This window comes from Lithobates pipiens, unplaced genomic scaffold (genome assembly GCF_037356315.1).
Source record: "Lithobates pipiens isolate NorthernLeopardFrog02 unplaced genomic scaffold, aLitPip1_a1.2 Scaffold_22, whole genome shotgun sequence".
Lineage (NCBI taxonomy): Eukaryota > Metazoa > Chordata > Amphibia > Anura > Ranidae > Lithobates > Lithobates pipiens.
In genome coordinates, this window is record NW_027507784.1 from 186,565,546 (window position 1) to 186,586,891 (window position 21,346).

General features: G+C 42.5%; 1 protein-coding gene across 2 annotated transcripts in view; it reads right to left on the minus strand.

Moving 5' to 3' along the window:
• SLC29A4 (solute carrier family 29 member 4) overlaps nt 1-13,421 on the minus strand; it is a 118,164-nt gene extending 104,743 nt beyond the window's left edge. The window contains exons 1-2 of one of the 2 annotated variants that reach the window (XM_077448734.1): nt 13,266-13,421; nt 2,817-2,934 (exon numbers count right to left, since the gene is read on the minus strand). The gene's annotated coding sequence lies outside the window, so the exon portion shown is untranslated. The remainder of the gene's footprint in view (nt 1-2,816; nt 2,935-13,265) is intronic. The other variant, XM_077448735.1, reaches the window with a different exon arrangement.
• Nucleotides 13,422-21,346: the final 7,925 nt, after the last annotated feature.

A 21,346-nucleotide genomic window follows, 5' to 3' on the forward strand; every position in this document is an offset into this window, starting at 1 on the left:
TTTCCAACTTGCCAGAAATATTTTCCGACAAAATGCTCCAATCGGACATACTCCGATCATGTGTAGAGAATTTCCAATCAGACAAAGTGCCACGCATGCTCAGATCAAATTCCTACATCAAAGCTATTTGCTACTAGCCTGAACATAGTCCCGTCGTAACGAAATAACGTCATCACGTTCTGAAAGATCGGATTTTCCGACAACTTCGTCCGACCGTGTGTATGCATCAGTTTCGGACAAAATCCGTCGGACAAAATCCGACGGATTTGGTTGTCGGAATCTCCGACCGTGGTACAAGGGCTTAGGCATGAATTCAGGGCATGTATTCAGGCTAACCAAATTTTGTAAAGATGTAAATCAACTTAGTCAGCAGAAAAAAAGTCCTGTTGGATCACTGGCCCCTTTTGCAGGTCTAGCTATGTAAAAACATAAAAAATAAGTGCCTATACTTTTTAAAATCCAGTAATACACTGTCTCACCCTGCTCTGCACATGCTCTCTATTCTCAGCACTGGACCTAAAATCAGTGGGTCACTAGAGACTGATCTGCTGACAGCTCTGTTGCCGAGGGAGGGGAGCAAACATCAGGAATGACACAAACTGTGCACAATGAAAACAGGTTAGCCCTTGTACACATGGTCGGACATTCTGACAACAAAATCCGTCTGATTTTTTCTGACGGATTTTGTCCGAAACTGGTGTTGCATACACACGGTCTGACAAAGTTGTCAGAAAATCCGATCGTTTGTAACGTGATGACGTTATTTAGTTACGATGGGACTACGTTTAGGCTAGTAGCCAATAGCTTTGGTCTAGGAATTTGATCTGAGCATGCGTGGCACTTTGTCCGGACGGAATTCTCTACAAACGATCGGACTTCGTCCGATCGGATCATGTTGTCGGAAAATTTTTATATCCAGCTCTCAAACTTTGTTGGTCGGACATTCCGATGGAAAAAGTCAGATGAAGCCCACACACGATCGGACATTTTCCATCGGAATGTCCGACTGTGTGTACAAGGGCTTAGACAATTAAGGACCAAGCCTCTTTCTGAGATTTGTTGTTTACAAGTTAAAAACAGTTCTTTTACTAGAAAATTACTTAGAACCCCCAAACATTGTAAAAAATTTTTTCTAACACCCTAGAGAATAAAATGGCGGTTGTTGCAATACTTTCTGTCACACCATATTTGCGCAGCAGTCTTACAAGCTCACTTTTTGGGGAAAAAATACACTTTTTTGAATTAAAAAATAAGATAACAGTAAAGTTAGCCCTTTTTTTTATATTGTGAAAGATAATGTTACGCCAAGTAAATTGATACCCTTCAAAATTGCGCCCACTCGCGGAATGGCGATAAACTTTTACCCTTAAAAGTCTCCATAGGAGACGTTTAAAAAATTCTACAGGTTGCATGTTTACAGAGGAGGACTAGGGCTAGAATTATTGCTCTCGCTCTACTGATTGCGGCGATACCTCACATGTGTGACTTGAACACCGTTACCTATTGGGAACTGCTAACTTAGAGGTGTAGGACTTGGGACTAATCTGAGGTTTAACCACTTGCTGACCAGCCGCTGTCATTATACTGCGGCTGGTCGGCACATTCCCACGAATCGTCGTAGCTGTACGTTGGTCCCTTTAAGCGGGGATAGAAGGCGTGCACGCGTGCTGCACTGTGGTGTTGCCGCTGCATGTGGCTGGCGGTCGCGTTGACCGCTCGCCACGTGCGATCTCGGGCACAAGAGGCAGAACAGAGACGTGTGTGTGTGTGTGTGTGTAAACACACAAGTCCCTGTTCTGTGAGGAGAGAAGAGACAGATCGTGTGTTCCTACTAGCTAGGAACAACAATCTGTCATCCCCTCTAGTCAGCCCCATCCCCCTGCAATTAGAACCCACATGAGGGAGCACAGTTAACCCCTTGCTCACCCACTAGTGTTAACCCCTTCCCTGGCAGTGATATTTACACAGTAATCAGTGCATTTTTATAGTACTGATCGCTGTATAATTGTCACTAGTCCCAAATAAAGTGTCCGATCTGTCCGCCATAATGTCGCAGTCAGGATAAAAATCGCTGATCAATGCCATTACTAGTATAAAAAAAAATAATAATAATAAAAATTCCATAATTCTTTCCCCTATTTTGTAGACACCATGACTTGTGCGCAAACCAATCAATATACGCTTATTGGTAATTTTTTTATTATCAAAAATATGTAGAAGAATACATATCGGCCTAAACTGAGGAAAAAATTTGCTTTTTCAAAAAAAAATTGGGGATAGTTATTATAGAAAAAAGTACAAAATATTGAATAGACACAGACGATGCTCATAATCTGACAACCATGCGGGTGCACAGCCCTCTACAGGCGTTTGCTTGAGTATGCCCCATCTGAAAGAGGCCTAATATGCTGTTGCATATGCATGTAAATATTTATACATACTGTATATGTATATAACTCACAGATTAGTAGTTCAGTGAATACACTGCACTGTACGGCAGCTGTGGGCTGGTACCCTACAAACAGTAGGTAGGCCTGTGTCTGAGGAGAGCGCTCTGGATTTACACCGGGTGCAGTTTAGTGACCCTGTCATGACTGAGAGATCAGCACCTCGGTGAGTAGAGGGGAATGTACAGAACATACTGTATATCTGTCTTTCTTGCTGACAGTAATTGTGTGAGCAAACACAGAGCTGACTTGCCTGCAGTGACAGGGGAAGCTGGACCATTCATTGCCAAAATAAGGAGAAGTAAATTACAGCCAGAGGGTGATCAGATAAAATAAAAGCCTGATGGAGGCACGGGACAAACAACTAACCTCTCCGATATGAAAATGTGCCGTGGATGGGCTCTAGAACTGGATGTTCAAGGCAGCTGAGTACACTTGAGGCAGAAATAGTTTTCGCATATGAAGATCTGTATATTTACTGTGGTTTCTGAAATGGAAAATGTTTTTGAAACTTAAAAGAGTAACTATGGGCAAATGAGAAATTTAGATACATGATACAATCTGTCAATAGCATTCACACAAGAGTCCCCAGTAACATAATTATATTCTTTATTTTTATCCCTGCCAAAGAATCCGTTATTTGTCCACTTCCTTTACCAGGATGACAACACTGTTTATTACGCAGTGAAATTGTGCAGAAGTGCTGTCACCCCATATGGTTTGTGGCAACCATTGTAACTGTCACTCATGCTAGAGAAAGAAATAAAACATATATAAAGTAAAATAAAAAGGTATCTACCAAATGGCATCATTACAGGTAGTAAACCCATAAAGTTACCAGAATACAATATTTTTACTATAACATTTCTTTAACTAGTTGCGGACTTTGTGATGGTACACTTGCAAAAAAAAAACCTCCATCATTGTACACAGGACATGTAGCACTTCCAGTCTCTTTGCCTTAGTTCTGTGACCCCCCTCCAAGTATACTGACTTCTTTCCCTGAGTATATTGTAATGCCGGTGTTCTGTTGATTTGTGTCCGTGCATGCGCAGAACGGAAGGGCACTCCAGCTGATTTCCCGATCAGCTGGCGTGACGTGATCACAGCGCATGCGCACATCGTAGAAGACTTTTTTTCAACGGGAGATACCATTTGATGGCCACAATTGAATGCTATACAAACAGCGGAGGGACACAGTATTTGTCATATTGTGCCTCGCTGTTGCGGTGTGGGTTTAGAGTATGCTTAAGATCCAGTTTTGTCTGAGTGGCAGGGCAGGTTTGGTGTGTTGAACGGTGGGTTGCAACACAGACAAAACCCACCCTTCAACAAACCCACAACCCACCCTGCAACAGCCAGACTCAATCTGACAACTACGGTGTCCCTCCACTCTTTGCATTGCTTTCAATTGTGCCCGTGAAATGGTATCTCCTGATGCAAATAGCCTCCTATGATGTGCGCATGCGCTATGGTGATCAGGAAATCAGCTGGAGTGCCTTCCGTTCTGCGCATGCGCAGGCATTTTACAACGGAGGGCACTATTCGACAGAACACCGACATTACAATATACCAAGAAAAGAAGTCGGCAGCTCTAGCTGTCAAACAAGCAGTCTGAATCAGTGTTTATGAACAACACTGATTATACAAAGATACAATGTAATATACATTCGTAATAATGATGGTGGCTGGTCGGCTAGCGGTTAAAAAAATAAAATGTTCCCCTGTTTAACCCCTTATTAATCCTTATGCCGCGTACAAACTACTAATTTTCCCGTCGGAATAAACTCTGAAGGTTTTTCCCAGAGTTCCGCTGAAACTGTCGTGCGTACACACGATCACACCAAAGTAAGATCATTAAGAACGCGGTGGCGCATAGCACGTACGACGGGACTAGAAAAAGAAAGTTCAATAGTCAGTAGCCAATAGCTTCCATCTCGTACTTGCTTCAGAGCAGGTGTCATTTTTGGTCCGTCAGAACAGCATACAGACAAATGGTTTTCCCGATAGGAATTGGTTCCGTCGGAAATATTTAAAACATGTTCCATTTCTAGGTCCGTCAGAATTTTCGTACTAAAAAGTCTGAAGATGCATACACTCGATCGAAATATACGAGGAAAAGCTCCCGTCTAAAATAAAAAAAGCTTCCGCTCGTGTGTACGTGGCATTAGTTTACTCTATGCAGCCCTATCTTACTCCTTAGCCCTTGTACACACGGTCGGAGATTCCGACAACCAAATCCGACGGATTTTGTCCGAAACTGTTGCATACACACGGTCGGACAAAGTTGTCGGAAAATCCGACGTGATGACGTTATTTTGTTACGACGGGACTATGTTCACGCTAGTAGCCAATAGCTTTGGTGTAGGAATTTGATCTGAGCATGCGTGGCACTTTGTCCGATCGGAATTCTCTACACATGATCGGAGTATGTCCGATCGGAGCATTTTGTCGGAAAATTTTACCAACAAGTTGGAAAACTTGGTCCGTCGGATACTCCGATGGAAACAGTCCGATGTAGACCACACACAGTCGGAATATCCGACAAAATGGTCCGATCGGACACATTCCGTCGGAATCTCCAACCGTGTGTACAAGGGTTTAGTCTCCTTCTCTCATCATATTATTTTTCTGCACATTTTTTTGTTTCTATTTTATAAACTATTAATAAAAAATTTTTGTTGAAAAAAAAATCACTTGTAAATAACTTTGCAATGCATGTACCAGAATCATAATTTTCATGTTGCTTTTACCAGGACAAATTACAGAATAAAATGTGCACAATTATTGTGCACTAGCACTATATTTTTAAACTAACACTGCTTAGTTTTGCTTTGTTTTATTGCCTAAGAAATGTGAAAGGATTAAAAAAAATCAAAAAAAAAATCATTGTTGCCAGACAATAACATAAAAAGAAAGCTTCCCTACATCACCTCCACTCCTGGACAGGTAAGTGTCCTTACTTTTAAAAGTCAGCAGCTGCAGTATTTGTAGCTGCTGACTTTTATATTTTTTTTGTCCCACGGAACTCCGCTTTGATGGAACACAGAGTGAAGGGAAATGTGAACAGGTTGAAGTCAGTCATAGATGGATCAAATTTTAGCCGGTTCAGCAAGCTGCACTGTCCGCTGGTAAATTTTTCCTGTGAAGACCAGAAGTTCAGGGAAGCAGCAATGAGAGAGCAGAAGACAGTTGCATTTAAAGCTGTAAACTTGGATATGAATTTTAACAAATAGTTTACTGGGAACATTTTATTTTATTGTTCTCAATGAGTGTAATTTAAAAAGGACTAAACAGAATCTGGAGCAGCTGTGTCTGGCAACCAATCAGCTTCTTATCTGTCATTTTCAAAGCTTAACTAAACAAGCTAAAAGCTGACTGGTTGCCAAGCACAGCTGCTCCAGAATGTCTACTCCAATTTTGATGTGTTAAAGCGGTTCTTTACCCTAAAGAGGAAGTTCCGCGAATCTGATCCCTCCCCCCCTCCGGTGCCACAATCGGCACCTTTCAAGGTTAATCCAGGTATCTGCACCCACTTCCGGGCAGACCGCCGCAGACCCCCCGCCCCCCCCCCCCGTTGTGTTCTGGGAAACACACAGTTCCCAGAGACACAGCGGGGGACCAGAAGAGATGCGCAGCGTGACTCGCGCATGCGCAGTAGGGAACCGGGCAGTGAAGCTGTAATGCTTCACTTCCCGATTCCCTGACAGAGGATGGCGGCAGGGGCAGCAGCGAGACGAGCAATCGCTCGTCATCTGCCGCCGACATCGCTGGACCCTGGGACAGGTAAGTGTGATTTTATTAAAAGTCAGCAGCTGCAATATTAGTAGCTTCTGGCTTTTAATATTTTTTTTTTAGGTGCAGAACCGCTTTAAAGCAAAACTAAACTGTAAAATTCTCAACTCCACTTTTCACTGATGCAACAGTTACCGTACATCCCTGACTAACCCCTGTCTCCTTCTCCCTGGGCTACTTCCATATGCCAGGTTTTTGGCCTCTTGATTGGCCTGCGGGAGGATGACATCATCACCCCTTCCTGTCTAGGCCAATTTTCAGCTTTCAGTGACACTTTTAATGACAATTACTCAGTCATGTACCCAAATTAAATGTTTATCATTTTTTTGAGACTGCTAGAGCCTTCTTTTGGTGGGATTTAACCACTTGCCGACCGCCGCACGACGATGTATGTCGACAGAATGGCACGGGCAGGCATAAGGGCTTACATGTACGTCCTTGCCTGCCCGCGGGTCGGGGGCCCGATCGGGCCCCCTCCCGGTGCCTGCGGCGGTCGGTATTCGTTCGGGAGCGATCCCGGACGAGGGGACGGCCATTCATTCATGGCCACCCCCTCGCGATCGCTCCCGACGAATTAAAATGTCCGGTGACATCACTTCCTCTCCTGTAATGTAAACACAGGAGAGGAAGTGATGTATTCTCTCCTCCGTGTCGGTATTTTTCGTTCCGGCACCGAGGAGAGAGCATCGGTGAGTTGCACAAGCACTACACAACACAGTAGAACATGCCAGGCACACTCACACCCCCCCTTTACCCCCCGATCACCCCCCAATTACTCCTGCCCCCCCAGTCACAGTGACACCAATTGCTTTTTTTTTTTTTTTTTGCATTGGTGTCATTTGTGACTGTAATAACTGTTAGGGCAGTTAGGGTTAGCCCCCTTTAGTTCTAATGTGCCCCCCTAACCCCCCCAATAAAGGTTTAACCTCGTAATCACCCCCCGTCGCCAGTGTCACTAAGGCTGGGTTCACATTGCAGCGGTTTATGAGAACGAATGTGATTCGCACCGCACTGCAGTGCAAATCACATCCGATCTCTGTGCGATTCGAGTTCAGCCATACAGATAGTATGGCTGAATTCGTGTCGCACCCGCCGCAAATTCGCACGGGACCCTTTTTTTGGCCCGCAGCAGAATCGGATCGCATGGGTGTTCACACCATGCGATCCGAGTTTGCAGATCGCACTGCGATATGCGAACTGATCTGGGGGTGTCATTAACATTTCACTGACACTCCCAGCAGTTCGCATAGGGCAGTGTGAACTGCCGCCGGGAGGCATGCGATGCGGGAACCCGCCACGGATTCGTGGCGTTCCCGCATCGCTCCAGTGTGAACCCAGCCTAATAAGCGATCATTTTTCTGATCGCTGTATTAGTGTCACAGGTGACGCTAGTTAGGCAGGTAGGTATTTAGGTTCGCCGCAGCTTTTTATAGCGCCAGGGACCCCCATATACTACCGCATAAAGCCCCCTGATTTCCCCCTAGTTAACCCTTTCACCAGTGATCACCATATAACTGTTACAGGTGACGCTGGTTGGTTAGTTATTTTTTTATAGTTTCAGGGCACCCGCCATTTATTACCTAATAAAGGTTTAACCCCCTGATCACCCGGCGGGTGTCATTTGTGACTGTAATAACTGTTAGGGCAGTTAGGGTTAGCCCCCTTTAGTTCTAAGGTACCCCCCTAACCCCCCCAATAAAGGTTTAACCCCGTGATCACCCCCCGTCGCCAGTGTCACTAAGGCTGGGTTTACATTGCAGCGGTTTATGAGAACGGATGTGATTCGCACCGCACTGCAGTGCAAATCACATCCGATCTCTGTGCGATTCGAGTTCAGCCATACAGATAGTATGGCTGAATTCGTGTCGCACCCGCCGCAAACTCGCACGGGACCCTTTTTTTGGTCCGCAGCAGAATCGGATCGCATGGGTGTTCACACCATGCGATCCGAGTTTGCAGATCGCACTGCGATATGCAAACTGATCTGGGGGTGTCATTAACATTTCACTGACACTCCCAGCAGTTCGCATAGGGCAGTGTGAACTGCCGCCGGGAGGCATGTGATGCGGGAACCCGCCGCGCATTCGTGGCGTTCCCACATCGCTCCAGTGTGAACCCAGCCTAATAAGCGATCGTTTTTCTGATCGCTGTATTAGTGTCACAGGTGACGCTAGTTAGGCAGGTAGGTATTTAGGTTCGCCGCAGCTTTTTATAGTTTGTAATTTTCCCGCAACTTGTGGCAAAATATAAAATATTCCATGGACTCAACATGCCTCTCAGCAAATAGCTTGGGGTGTCTACTTTCTAAAATGGGGTCATTTGTGGGGGTTTTGTGCCATCTTGGCATTTTATGGCCTTCAAAACTGTAATAGGTAGTGAGGAGTGAAGTCAAATATTTACGCCCTTAGAAAACCTGAAGGCGGTTCTTGGTTTTCGGGGCCCCGTACGCGGCTAAGCTCCCAAAAAGTCCCACATATGTGGTATCCCCGTACTCAGGAGAAGCAGTAGAATTTATTTTGGGGTGTCATTTCACATATGCCCATAGCATGTATGAGCAATATATCATTTAGTGACAACTTTGTGAAAAAAAAAAAAAAATTAAAGTTTGTAATTTTCCCGCAACTTGTGGCAAAATATAAAATATTCCATGGACTCAAAATGCCTCTCAGCAAATAGCTTGGGGTGTCTACTTTCTAAAATGGGGTCATTTGTGGGGGTTTTGTGCCATCTTGGCATTTTATGGCCTTCAAAACTGTAATAGGTAGTGAGAAGTGAAATCAAAAATTTACGCCCTTAGAAAGCCTGAAGGCGGTGCTTGGTTTTCGGGGCCCCGTACGCGGCTAGGCTCCCAAAAAGTCCCACATATGTGGTATCCCCGTACTCAGGAGAAGCAGCAGAATTTATTTTGGGGTGTCATTTCACATATGCCCATAGCATGTGTGAGTAATATATCATTTAGTGACAACTTTGTGTAAAAAAAATAAATAAATTATTTTTTGTCATTATTCAATCGCTTGAGGCAAAAAAATAAAATATTCAATGGGCTCAACATGCCACTTATCAATTTCCTTAGGGTGTCTACTTTCCAAAATGGGGTCATTTGGGGGGGTTTTGTACTGCCCTGCCATTTTAGCACCTCAAGAAATGAGATAGGCAGTCGTAAACTAAAAGCTGCGTAAATTCCAGAAAACGTACCTTAGTTTGTAGATGTGACAACTTTTGCGCAAACCAATAAATATACAATTATTGACTTTTTTTTTACCAAAGACATGTGGCTGAATACATTTTGGCCTAAATGTATGACTAAAATTGAGTTTATTGGATTTTTCTAATAACAAAAAGTAGAAAATATCATTTTTTTTCAAAATTTGCGGTCTTTTTACGTTTATATCGCAAAAAATAAAAATCGCAGAGGCAATCAAATACCATCAAAAGAAAGCTCTATTTGTGGGAAGAAAAGGACGCAAATTTTGTTTGGGTACAACATTGCATGACCGCGCAATTACCAGTTAAAGCAGCGCAGTGCCAAATTGTAAAAAGACCTCTGGTCATTTACCAGCAAAATGGTACGGTCTGAAAGTGGTTAATCACTACGGGTTTTTTCTAAATTCTTTTGTTATATAAACGAAAAAAAGACCGTAAATTTTCCACAAAAAAAATTATTTTTGTTTTAATATTACATTTTATTATTATATTTTAAAATGTTGTAAATAAAAAAATCTCTTTTTCATAAATTTAAGCCAAATGTTATTCTGCTACATTTCTTTGGTAAAAATGACCCAAATCAGTGGATGTTTTTTAGTTTGAGTGAAAGTTATGGAGTCTTCAAATTATGGTATATATATTAGAAAATTGATCAGGTGTGATGTACTAACTAACTACCTTTCTAATTTATTAATAAATGTATAATCTATATTTAGAATTATTTGATTTTTTACACACTGTCACCAGAGTAGTGCAGTGTTACCATAGTGACATTGTACTACTCGGGGGGGGGGGGGGGGGGGGGGTCAAAGATTTTTTTTTGTGTGATCGCTCACTGTAATAAGGATCAGGATAAAGCCCCATACACACTATCAGATTTTCTGCTGATTTTTGTCTTCAGATTTACCAAAACCATGTAGTGGAAGGGCCTGCCTGATTGCATACAAATTGAAACTCCTAAGGTTTGACTTCATATTATATGGTTTTGGTAAATCTGAAGGAAAAAATCAGCAGAAAATCTGATAGTGTGTATGGGGCTTAAGTTTCATTCTAGAAACTGTGTGTACTACAGTGATTGGTCACAGCTATCACATGGTATATGGCCGCATGTGATCGCTTTGACCAATCAAAGAAATCAAACTGTAGCAAATAATGATTGTTTACTACTGTTCATCTGCTCTCTATGATCACCAATCCTGCCTCTGTGTGCTCTAGAGATTGCGCACGAGCTGGCAATTTGGGAGGATGTAGCAGTGCATTCACCTGCATTGGCGCTGCTCCTGTCCGGCCAGACAGGAAGTGGTTAATGTTTTGTTTTTGTTTTTTAATTACTTTTTTCTCTACCACTTCCTGGTTTTCCTGAAGGCCATGATGACCGATCACACAGATGCTTCCTGAGAAGGCAACATCACCATGGCCTTCAGGGGAATTCCGCACCTAAACCATGAAATCCCACAGTATTGTCATTCCGCACATGCGTGAGATGAAGTTCATGAGGTCATGCACTCATTCTGTGCATGCACCATATGAAACTTGCTGGTGGAAAAAAAAAAGCTACTTGTGGAAGGTTGTTTTTCCCCCAAGGGGTGCATACATTGTTGCATGGCACACAAGCGAGAGAACATGCATGGCGTCATGAGAGTCATATCTCACATGCTCAGTATCAGACATTTTCAAAATGGCAGCAAGGGAACGGAGACCCAGGCAGCACAGAGGCCGGACAAAAATAGGTAAACATGATGGAAAAGTCACAAAGATATAGATAAGCATGATTGCTTTCTTCATACAATATAGGTGGAGGACTTCATGTGAAAATGATACAGGTACCTTCCCCATAAATGCAGTTACATCCCATCGCTGCACGAATGAAACAATTGGACAAGGGGATTAATATGTACCTCAATATCAAACAGTGGAAAAATATATGAAACAAAAATGTAAAAAATGTATATACAATTTTATTGATACATTAAAATCCTATTGTATAAAAATCACATCATATCAACTACCATCCAGTCACAAAAAGGGGGCTCAATCTTGTCATCAATGTAACATATGATAGCTGACAGAAACATACAATATTATTGGTGCTGTAATATTGTATGTTTTTTTGTCAGCTACCATATGTCACATTAAAGACAAGAAATTGGACCCTGATTATTTCAAGCGAAACGCATTGATTTGTCTTCTTTCACATCTTCAATGATACATGAACCCCCTTTTTGTGATTGGATGGTAGTTGATATGATGTGATTTTTATACATTGTAGATTTAATTGTATATCCCCTTTTTCTTGATTTTTTTGTTTCCTATATTTTCCAATATTTGATATTAAAGCAGAGTTCCAGCCTCTAAAAAAAAATAAAAAAGTCAGCAGCTAAAAATAATGTAGCTGCTGACTTTTAAAATAAGGACACTTACCTGTCCAGGGACCCTGGGATGTCGGCCCCCCAAAGCCATCAGCTTGGGTGCAGCGCCTCCATTGCAACTAGGGGAAACCATCAGTGAAGACGTCAGGCTTCGCAGCCGGTTTCCTACTGCGCATGCGCAAACCATGCTGCGCTTTCTGAATGGCCCTGTCATCTTCTGGGACACACATGCGTCCCAGAAGTTAAAGGGGGGGGAGAGGGCCAATCCAGATGCAGAAATGACGTACAGAATGATGTACAGCACGTGGCGGTGTTAGGACAGAAGTACACATTTGTACACTTCAAAAAGGTACAAAATATCTAGTTGTATTTTTCGATGGAACTCCGCTTTAAGGCCCCATTCACACCTGAACGTAGCACTTTCAGGCAGAAAATCGTGCATTTTTACCTCAATTTTGCTGCGTTTTTACCGCGTTTTGCTGAGATTTTGTGCAGGGCAAAAGGTCCCCAATGTAAAAAGAAGAAAAACGCCCAAATCTGCCCGATTTGAGCAACAAAAAAAGGGTCCAGAACTTGTTTGAGCTTCAGGCGTTCAGCTTCAGGCGACATGGAGTGTCCATCTCCATGGAGAATAATAGATTTTTTCCCCTCCAGCATTTTGTAGCTTCAGGCTTCAAGCTACAAAATGCTCAGGTGTGAATGGGGCCTAAGGCATGTATAAATCCCCTTGCCCCATTGTTTTATTCGTGGAGCAATGGGAATTATAGGGATTTACAGGTTTATAAAGTAAGTAACCCCTTCCTGCCTGCCCCAGCGACATTTTAAATAGTTCTGAGCACCTGGGGGTGAGGCGGGCAGGATCGGCTATCATGTGCCCAGTGTCACATGATCGGAAGACGGTCCCGCCAGCTGCTGATCTTCAGTCCAGACGGAGAGCTGTTTGTGACAGCTCCGGCTCTGTGCTGGGAGCGATCTTTGAACACATAAGCGTTGCCCGCCTAGCAATACATATGTGCAGCGAGTTGGTGCTAAATGCCACCCTTATTGCCGCTGCGCATAGGTGTTGGGCAGTCATAAAGGGGTTAATACTACTTTAATATCATTTCTATTTTATTTCTATCTCTGTATGGGACTACGGTGTATTAAAAGCATCACTTATAGAAAGTGCAGGTCAGTGAGCTGTGATGTGTCCATGTTGTGTATATAGTGTGTGTTGTGTAGTGTGTGTGAGATGTACTCTGTGGCTGGTATCTGCAGTGGAGAAGAGGGTGGAGGTGTCCTATATATCCGATCGCACTCTCCTCCTCTCCAGGATCCGATCATCTGTTGATTATCCCAGATCTGATGTACACAGTGATCCTCCATAGAACACACATCCAACAAGTCCCCCATCATCAGTGACACCCCCACCCCCGGGATTTCCGCCCTTCTCCTCTAATCAGCACCTTACCAGTCCGGATCAGCACAATGGACAGCTCCGATGGTGATCAACAATACACTGCACACCCCGCCTGCACGAAGGATCCCCGCTTGTTCTATGAAGGACGCCAATCACATCCCTACCTACAGGCTTCCTCCCGTGCGCGCCCCCGCTGCTTCTTGTATGCTGTGCACGCCCCCGATCTCCTGTCCAGGTCATATGATAAACCCAGCCCCGCCGTCTCCATCCTCCCCCGTCTGCCTCACATTTACACCCTGTTGCCTCTAATCTCCCTGATACCTGAGTTCATCATCCCCCTCTCTATGGATGCCTCCCTGTGGGATCTCATTTCTTCCTCCTCCATTTCACTATTCCCCTCTTTATGGAATTCATCCTGTTGTTTGTGTTCTGATACCAGAAAACAAAAATCGAATATATTCCACCTGACCCATCTATAAAATGGTTCCAAAGGATTTGTTCCTTTTCACCACTTCCACCCCACGCCAATTCTGTCATTTCTCTCTGATATGTAAAAATCATATATTTTTGCTAGAATAATACAAAAATACTGAGAACCTCCAAACATTTTATATATATGTAGCACTGACCCCCGAAGGAGCTGCTGATATTTTAATTCATTTGGGCATACCGTTACCTCACTGTTCCACCATGTCCGTTATAGGGGTCCCATTGGAAAGTTGTTCACAGATGTTGGCTCCAACACACTTTGGTGTCCGTTTATGAAGCAGTGATCAGTGGAGATCCAGAGGATCGCCGCTGATCACAGCCCATAAACCGTTTATAAACCAGAGATAATCGGGGGGAGAAGTGTTTGAACTTGTTCTCCCGCCGATTATCTCCACACACTGAGAATCCTCATAGAATGACACAGCAACGGCCAGTTTATGAAGCTGGGATCTCAGCGCTTCACTGGCGATCTGTGTCAGAATTCACACTCCCCGATTCACCAGCTCAGAGGTGGAGAACCGGGGAGTGAAGAGAGAATGTGGGGGGATCTGAGGAGGAAAGAGGAAGATAATTAACTTCGTTATGCCTCGTTCAGACCCCCCAACACTGTAACCATGTCCCCCTATCATATTTATGTGTATACATATATATATATATATATATATATATATATATATATATATATATATATATATATATATAATGTATATATATATATATATATATATATATATATATAATGTGTCTGTATATACATGTATATATAATGTGTGTGTGTATACATGTATATATTATGTAGGGGGACTCTTTATTTTACTAACATTAATCACACCGTGTGTCAGTGTATTGAGCTTTGATAATTTATCACTGCTTAATAAATTGACATCTCTGTGTATTGGTGAATTTCTAGTACTGTAATCTCATAAAGTCTCAAGAGATTCCAGTATTAGGGGCCGTTCTCCAGTGTTAGAAGCATTTGTAGATCACTTCACTCCTCCAAGGGTGAAGCGATCTACTCCGCTTTATAAACTGGCATACAGAGGAGGAAGATCTCCTCTGTGAATGCCGGAGAATTAAGCAGTGAATAGATTTCACTGCTTCATAAAAGGACACCTTTGTTTCTTTTCCTCAATGCTTTTATTAACAAAATTCAAGTTTAGGGATGGAGGGTTAGGGAGATTCAGGTACCATGTATTGCAGATCACGGGTACTTCTTTGATCCAGAGGACAAACAGCTTCCACAGACCGGATCTGGCAACCACCGGATAGGCCTCTCTCACTGACATAGCAGCCAGTACGATGCTCGCTCATCGTCTCTGCCACAGACTTGAAGAAATATAGTAGAATCGTTGCAAAATCCTCTGCTGCAGGATTGTGTAAACAATAACCTTTGCAATGTCAAAGTATAGTCACACAGTACCAGTTTCTTTCAGCCAAGCCAGCGGTACTGTGAGGTAGGTGACCCGGGATGCATCCTCCAATTGGGTCTCCAGGCTCTTCTTGAGATACCAACCTCGTTGCTTGGTCCTCTCTGAGAAAAGTCCTCCTCTGGTTCCTCCAATTGCTTGGCTTCTCCCCGCAGGCAAGACAGCACAGGACCACCCCTGGATCAGAAGAACCCAGAACTTCTGGGTGTACATTCAGTGACGAGGCCTCAGGCCAGTAGGCCCAGAGACAATTGAACTTCTACTGCACACCTTAGGCCAGGAGGGCCATCAGGTCGTCGAACACTGGACAATGGTGTCTGTCTTAAGTATCCTCTCCCAGAATGCACAGCAGGTAAACCACTCCCACTGGGTGGTTTTCAGGGCAAAGAGGTACTCAATACACCCAGCCTGTTGCATTTCCAACACTGACTGATGATGAGAGTGCCACCCACGGCCAAGTGGAAAACTACACAACCCAGCTAAACTGGAACAGAAACCAGAAATTTAACATAATCAGTCTGAACTAAACTACAACACAGACAAATCTAAATTTACTCTTATAGCATCTGCCCATTAGGAACAGGGCGCTACATATATACACTGTGTATATATATATATATATATATATATATATATATATATATATATATATATATATTAGCAGAGACCCTAGAGAATAAAAGGGCAGTAGTTGCAATTTATGTCACATTTGTGCAGCAATTCTTTCAAACGCAATTTTCTGGGGAAAAATACACATTATTGAATTTTATTGAATTATTGCATTTTAATGAAAAAAAACACAATATATAACCCTTTTTTTTGGGGTAAAATGTAAAAGATGATAATATGCAGAGTAAATAGATACCTAACATGTCACGCTTTAAAGTTGCGCACACTCATGGAATGGTGCCAAACTTCAGTACTTAAAAATCTCCATAGGTGACGCTTTCACTTTTTTTTTTTACAGGTTACCAGATTACAGTTAAGCCTCATACACACTATTAGATTTTCTGCAGATTTTTGTCTTCAGATTTACCAAAACCATATAATATGAGGTCAAACCTTAATGCCGCGTACACACCACTGTTTTTTCCATCACGTTTTTCCAACGGAGTTACGCTGAAACAGTCTTGCCTACACACGATCACACTAAAGTCTGATCGTCTAGAAAGCATTGACATATAACACGTACGACGGGACTAGAAAAAGGAAGTCCAATAGCCAGTAGCCAATATCTGCCCATGTGTCGTTTTTGAATTTTCGAGAAAAAAAAAAGTCAGATGAAGCCCACGCATGATCGGAATATCTGATATGATTTCATCTGACTTTTTCTGCTGGAAAGTCTGACCATGTGTACACGGCATAAGAGTTAAAATTTGTATGCAATCAGGCAGGCCCTTGCACTACATGATTTTGGTAAATCTGAAGACAAAAATCTGCAGTAAATCTAATAGTGTGTATGGGGTCTTACAGAGGAGGTCTAGTGCTAGAATTATTGCTCTCGCTCTAGCGTTCATGGAGATATCTCACATGTGTGGTGCGAACACCGTTTACATATGCGGCCACAACCAACATATGCTTTTGTTCTGTATGTAAGCAGGAGGGGATGGGGCGCTTTAAAAAAAATGTTTTTAATTAGTTTTATTTATTTATTTAGTTTTTTTACACTGCCCCTTTAATTTTGATCACTTTTATTCCTATTACAAGAAATGTAAACATCCCTTGTAATAGGAATAAGTCCTCTTTATGGAGACATCTGGGGTCAATAAGACTCCAGATATCTCCTTTACCCAGGAAAGCAAAAGCAAAAACATTGATCTCTGCTTTCCAGGGAACAAAACTGCCAGGGTTTACATCTGCCAGAGCCGGAAGTGACACCATGACCATCCAGTCCACGGCCAGCTCTATGGTAATCTGTGCCAAATCCAATCTCCAGCTTCCCAATCACACGGGAGAGCCTGGATTGGCACCCGAGGGTGGAGGGAGAGGGGGAAGTCCCATCCCTATACAAGCCATCCAGTGGCTAAGCAGCAGCAAGGATGACTTTTACATTAGAGGGAATCGCCAGGTAAAAACAAAGATATCTGAATGATGCCTGTAGCTGCAGATATCCCCACTTCAACCTAAGGACGTCATATGGCATCCTATGGGCAAGAAGTGGTTAAATGACAAACATGTCATACTTACCTGCTCTGTACAATGGTTTTGCACAGAGCAGCTCTGATCCTCATCTTTTTGGGTCCCCTGCTGGTGCTCCTGGCTCCACCCCTCTCCTGATTGACTGACTGACTTTGATTGACAGCAGCAGGAGCCAATGGCACCACTGCTGTGTCTCAGCCAATCAGGAGGGAGAGTCTCAAACGGCCAAGACACTCGTGGACATTGCTGGACAGAGATGCGGCTCAGGTAAGTGTTAGGGGGGCTGCTGCACACAGAAGGCTTTATATCTTAATGTATAGAATGCATTAAGATAAAAAGCCTTCTGCCTTTACAACTCCTTTAAAGCCCACCATCCTAGAGGCAACTAGATTATATGTCAGGCAATTTGGAAGGGATAAACGGAAGAAAAAAACCCAATATGGTTCCCTAAAGAGGTTAGTAGGGTAGTAAAGGAAAAAAATAGCATATAGATCAGGGATATGCAATTAGCAGACCACCAGCTGTTGCAAAACTACAAGTCCCCTCATGCCTCTGCCCCTGGGTGTCATGCTTGGGACTGTCAGAGTCTTGCTATGCCTCACGGGACTTGTAGTTTTGCAACAGCTGGAGGTCCGCTAATTGCATATCCCTGTTATAGATGATTCAAGGAAACAGGAATTGTAGCTGACCGAAAGGAGTATAAAAATAGACAAAAAAGTCCTTTCTCACCCATCCTCACTTCTGCACACATCTCCCTCCAGAGCCCCCCATCACCCCCCCCCCCCAAAAGGAAAATAAAAACTTTGCATCTCACCTTCCCGGCCCAGCTCTAGTACCTCCTAGCAGTGTAGGTTTTCTCTCACTTGTAAGGAGATCATTGATCAGAATCTGTGCACCCGGACACAGATGGGGATCACAGTGCATCTTACCACGTGATGACCCATCTTACACTGCATCTGCCTCTCCTTTTTCCCTGCTAAGGGTGTAGGGTAGGCAGTGATTCTACCCCCCCCGCCCCCCCAACAACAAGTGAAAACTAGGCCTAGGTGACACTTTTGCTGACAGCTTGGCCTGTTTAGAGAAGTTGAACAATAACAGGCCTGGGGTGCATATGGGTATTTACAGTGCCTCAAAAAAATATTCATGTTACAACCAAAAACATAAATGTATTTAATTGGAATTTTATGTGATTGACCAACACAAAGTGCCACATAATTGTGAAGTGGAAGGAAAATGATAAATGGTTTTCAAATTTCTTTTGACAAATAAATATCTGAAACGTGTGGTATGCATTTGTATTCAGCCCCCTTTACTCTGATACCCCTAACTATAATCTAGTGGAACCAATTGCCTTCAGAAGTCACCCAGTTAGTAAATAGAGTCCACCTGTGTGTAATTTAATCTCAGTATAAATACAGCTGTTCTGTGAAGCCCTCAGAGGTTTGTTAGAGAACCATCGTGAACATCATGAAGGCCTAGGAACACACCAGACAAGTCAAGGATAACGTTGTGGAGACGTTTAAAGCAGGGTTAGGTAGTAAAACAATATCCCAAGCTTTGAACATCTCACAGAGCACTGTTCAATCCATCCCTGGTAAATGGGAAGAGTATGGCACAACTGAAAACCTACCAAGACACGGCCGGGCAAGAAGAGCAGTAATCAGAGAAGCAGCCAAGATGCCCATGGTAATTCTGGATGAGCTGCAGAGATCCACAGCTCAGGTGGGAGAATCTGTCCATAGGACAACTATTAGTCGTGCATTCCACAAATCTGCCCTTTATGGAAGAGTGGCAAGAAGAAAGCCATTGTTGAATTGCTCTTCACAGACACTCTCCATCCAATCTGACAGAGATTGAGCTATTTTGTAAAGAAGAATAGGCAAAAATATCACTCTCTAGATGTGTAGAGCTGGTAGAGACATCCCCAAAAGACTTGCAGATGTAATTGAAGTGCAAAGGTGGTTCTATAAAGTATTGATTCAGGGGGCTGAATACGAATGCATGCCACACTTGTTTATTTGTAAAAAAAATTATAAACCATTTATCATTTTCCTTCCACTTCACAATTATGTGCCACTTTGTGTTGGTCTATCACATAAAATCCCAATAAAATACATTTACATTTTTGGTTCTAACATGACAAAATGTGGAAAATTTCAAGGGGTATGAATACTTTTTCAAGGCAGTGTACATCCGGTTACCTGAAATGTCAGAAGAAATTGACAATTATAAATGAAAGAGTATTCAATGAGAGTTCCATCCCATTCCACACTCTACCAAAAGTATTGTGATTCACTACAATAAGCAAACGGGCATGATGTGTGTTCTTGCGCTGTCCCATTACCTTTAAACGAGCAAAGAGTGAACTTCACTGTGCTAGATATATACAAAATAGATTTTTTGTTATGTAGAATAACCTAAAAAAATACACCTTTCAATAGTTTCTTGAAGTACATCTCCAACTGCAGAAAACCACATAGACGTGAACGAGCTGTCAATGATGAACCCTTTCACAATTGTTGGCACTGAGAGCATGAAGGGGTTAACAGTTCTTGGTAAATAGGTGGAGTTATTAGAATTAAAAGAGTCAATATGAATTGGATCAAGGATCAATGAAGTGCAGATCATAGGCACTAGAAAGAAAGTTTTAGAGAATGCTGACAGAGGGTGGCAAGGGTTAGAGAATACAGACAGCAAAGGGAAACAGTTACCTAATGCACAACACTAGGAGAAAGGGTTAAAAATACACAATGCTAGAAGAAAGGGCTCAATACTACAATGAGATAAAGAATTATGAATTGATTTGTCTATTGTGTTTAATATTCTACATGATGAGATCTGCGTATACAACATTTTACCATTTGAATGTGACCAACAATTGCGGTCACACCAAAAAATAATAATTAAAAATAAATTTGTATTTTAATGTAATATAATTATTTCCTATGATTTTAAATGCCATCTAGTGGCCATAATGCCATATTTTTCCTGAAATATTTCAATCAGGAGAAATACTACATCATCATGGCCAGTGGATGGTGCATACGATCGTAGAAAATAGTAATATTACACAAAATATTGTGGTTTCCCTTTTGGCTATGCAAATGTTTGTCACTTTCATGCTGCAATTTCTTTTACATGTAGACCCTTTTATTTTAAACAAAACGCAGCTATGATCAGGGAGGCACTCCAGGGGGCACTTGCCAAAGGCATGCATTTTTCTTTCACACAGATTTAAAAGAGACGTAACTGCTTCAACTAATTATCCAAAGTTTTGTAGAACTGGGTAAAAAATTGAAAACACAGAATACCAGGAGAAATGATTTTACCCAATACTGCTTATGACTTATTTTGTTGCAAAAAATCTTACCACTTCCTCTAGAACCCAAGCTGATCTAGGTAATCCATAGCCAGATCAATTAGAAAGATTGTTTCCATGTCCCAGTGCCTTTCATTAAGCCTGACATGTATCTGAAGGCAAGTGACTGATTTATCAGGGTAATACCGTAATGAACTGTTTATACCACCAGGAAATATATGTTTAAGTAAGTAGTAGCCATTATATTTCTGAGGGTGATGGTCTGCCTTATATTTTTGACAGCTTCACATCTTATCGTAGCTCAGCAGAAACATATTAGATTGGGATTTTGTTTAAATTCAAGATTTAGCCCTAAACTTACAAGAATTAGGAAGTAGAAAGAAGGTATAAGGTGCTGGATCTCTTATAGCTGTAGGTATCTTCAGTCAGGTCTCAAGCCGTGTGCTGTCCTACTATCCCTTAGCCGACAGACAGTTAACAAAACAGACAGAAATAGCGTTGTGTTTTATTCCAAAACTGAATTTACTTCTATCAATAGTTCTGTAAGGCCCCTTTCACACTGGGGCGGTTTTCAGGCGCTACAGCGCTAAAAGTAGTGCCTGTGTAGCGCCTGAAAAACCGGCCCCTTTCACTCCAAGCTGGCTCTGCGCGGACGCTGATGTGTGGAAACTCTTACAACAACGACTTGTCCATTTTGATACTGCGTCTGGCGTTGCACTCCACATAGTGTCCAGCCTTTCAGCTGAATACTCTGCGAT